We start from the raw sequence: 3,535 nt of genomic DNA, 5'->3' as shown, positions 1-3,535 counted from the left end.
GCCAATTAGCACAAATGGTAAGTTCCGACAGTGCCTACAAGTGTGCCTACTGGCCGCTAGATGGCAATACCGGTTTCATATGTATACACCTGGTAAGTTATTTATAATTTATATACAGTGGACAAAACACTGATATTCTCCATCTGTTTTATGTAGAAAAGTTCATAAAATAAATTAAACATACCATTGTCTGTAATACCATCCCTTTTGTTAGCAGCTTAAAGATCCAACTCACTATAGCGAGAGAGCTAAGCCCTAGAGCACCTTGGCGAATTAGTTCCACTGAGGTTCCTCTACAGGATTCTGTAGAGGATTTCGTACGGAATCTTGCACAGGAACCTTAGTAAAACGAATACCCACCAGTGTGCCTGTATATAGATTCGTGTCTCAATTTCTTATGCTGACCATGCAATGTTTATTGTACTAGATCTGGTCCTAGTTCTAACAAAGGAACGCGTACAGGCATAGTTATGAGATCCCACAGGGTACAGCGTTTTCCAGCAGGATACTTTTAGACCCCACACGGCTGTAATTCGGACAATACAAACCTTTCGAGCTCAGCTAGATGGGTTCGCCCATCTGCAACATCTTTAAAACCCTGTGTCCTATGTTAACGCTTTTGAAATTTCCACCTATGATATTATACGACCGTGACATCATGCTAAAATACTTATGCGGAAATGAAAGGACGCATATACAGTAAAAACTTTGGAATAAATTTTGTTGCGCCAAATTTCAAGATAGGATTCCATCTCGCTCGGAGTTGGGATATGAAACTATAGTCTACTGTTGTTGCAGCTTCCGTGCCTGTAAAGCCGGCTGAAAATGTGAAATGACCGCTCAACGACGGTGATGCATGCGCACTTCAGACATTGTACCTGAGGATATTCCGCAAGGAGATCTAAACTCAGAACAAGCAATGGCTATCAGGCAGCCCTCGAGATTTAGACCGCCAGTGTAAAACCTGGTCACATTATCCCGAGGTTAAGGACTGATTTACAGTATTAAGGGATTCGCCATCTGCTCAGATGAGATATCTAGGACATGGCTCATCGAGGCAGTAAGCAGTTTAAGTCTATGGTAAGCTGCAAGTATCAAAGCTATTGACTCTAAGGACCTTCGCAAATTTATCAAATTTATGGCATGGATACCTTGAACTTTCGAGGACATGATCCATCCACAAAAGGTTGGCAGTCCAGTACCCCACGTTAAACATAGAGGAGTGGACAATCATGGGTGATTCTGCGGAATACGGTTACACATCTTAATGGGCAGTGGCGGACAATGATCCAGGAGTAGTCTCTTAGGAATAAGTTCCAAGCCAAAGCGTTAACCGTGATAAACGCTGAATGGCACCAGGTTGTTGTGTTCTTAACGGGGTGTCTTTAGGATATACTAGCTTCCAAAGTGAGGTGAGAGGCCATAGGGTGGGTGCAAATATATCGATAGAGAGAGGGGAAGCACACCAAAAACCACCAGCAAAGCCGAAAGAAGAACATATGGTGATTTCCCCCTGTAAATCGAGAACGAAAAAGGATGCTCCAAGACACGCTCGACCAGAAGCGGTGCCGGTAAAACCGTCGCCTGAAGAGGGCAAATACAAACTGACCTCTGAAATCAGGATAGCAGTCGGAAAATTGGGAAACGTACAAAACCACGAAGCGAAGAGAGATCACGGACGCTCTAAAAATACACTTAATGGAGAACAAAATAGAAGAGGTCAAAGTGAACATGACGGAAAAGGCCTTCAGTACTTAGTGGAGCTATAGAAGAAGTTGGCCGCAAGTCTAATTCGAACAGGACACTTGAAGGTAGGTTGGGGCTCTTGCAGTGTCCGTAAGAAGAGGGAAACCACGAGTTGTTATCGCTCTCACGGCTACGACCACCTGGCAGCGAAATGCAAATCTCCGGATCGAATAATGTGTTGCTTGAGATGTGGCAAAGAGGGGCACAGAGTTGGGGATTGAAATGACAATACTTTCAAAAACGAAAGATCCCGCGTGGACAGTGAAAGAACAGTTGTCCTCGGAACAACCGATTGACGCTGATTCTCAAATGAACATCTTAAAATCCACGGATTTTAGGTTTATTCAAATTAATCTTCACCACTGTAAGTCAGTTTTGGCCATCTTAAGCAAGGTTATTAGAGTGGAACATGCGGCTTTTGAGCGCAAAAGCCGTATGACTGCCTTATGACAGCAAGGCTCCTAAATTAGAAATTCAGGAGCCTTGCTGTCATAAGGCAGAAATGAAAGGTATAAGCTAGAAATACGGTTCTATAACCTACAATAGAACTGGTGAAAAACCTAGGGTGGAAATTAATGTCGGAAGGGATATTGAATATATATGCTTACCTAGGTTCTGTACTAAAGAACTGGTAGCAATTAAAATCAAACACCATAGTGGATAAAGGCGTCAGTCTATGGTGATTTGTTCAGCATACCTGCTATTCGATTTTCCAGACCCACCGCCATCAGAGGAGTGGAGACGTTTGGTGGAATACTGCTGTTCGAAAGGATGGCTACTGATCATTGGATGTGATGCGAATGCATATCATATCATATGGAACAGTAAGAACAAAACAAACAGGGGCGAGTACCCTTTTAGATTACCTTTTGACTGCCGATTAAACCTGAGGCATCCCTATCAGATCACAGGCATATATGATTTGCCAAGAGCGACTGACTGGGTAAATATAGGGAAGATCTTGGAGAGTCATTGGAAATTATTCCTAGATGGATACGATTAATTGGTCAGCTAAAACTTGCTGTGGATGTATTCAATAGGGCCACATGTAAATCTTATAAAATGATTGTCCTCTTCGTATTCGTTGCTTAATTACTCGCGGACTGGCGTACGGCAGGGAAGAGTCACGTCCGGTCACGTTGAAGTTGATCAAACGAGGTAACACATCAGCTTCTAATTGCCTTATCGAACTGATCCATATCAGGAGTTCTCGAGTCAAATCCAACAAGCACTTTGTACCAAAATAATGTTTTGGTTGTTTAGGAAAATTAGAACAGATGTAACCTCCGGAAGCTACGACCACGATCGTTCAACGAACGATCGATCCCGACGCAACCGGAAGTAATACGTCATTCGACTCGTCACTTCCCACAACACCAGAAGACGATCGACTCTGTTAAGTTACTTCACAGAGCCAACAGTGAAGGAAACACAGATTTTAAGAATAAAACTAAAAGACCTGAATGGTCAAAAGGTATACTGACTTTAAATAAAATACTAATCAAAAGGTCTCGAATAACACCATTGATATCAACTGGTTCAAGAATCGGAAAGTCCACACTTGTCCGAACCTTGGTTGATACTGAACTCCCCGAAACAAGAGTTCGAGTCTGCTAAACAAAGAGACGTAACGCTACTACCTGAGTACCGACTCCAACGAAAAGGCACGACACGGCACGACACGGCACTCAAAACAGAAGGAAAATTCCAAGAAGAATAAGCATTGTGTGAAAACCATTCTGTCAACAATGTAACCCAAAGGTCACTCAAAAGAAACACAATAACATTC

Source organism: Belonocnema kinseyi, chromosome 2 (genome assembly GCF_010883055.1).
Source record: "Belonocnema kinseyi isolate 2016_QV_RU_SX_M_011 chromosome 2, B_treatae_v1, whole genome shotgun sequence".
Lineage (NCBI taxonomy): Eukaryota > Metazoa > Arthropoda > Insecta > Hymenoptera > Cynipidae > Belonocnema > Belonocnema kinseyi.
Note: the sequence above shows the minus strand (reverse complement) of the source record.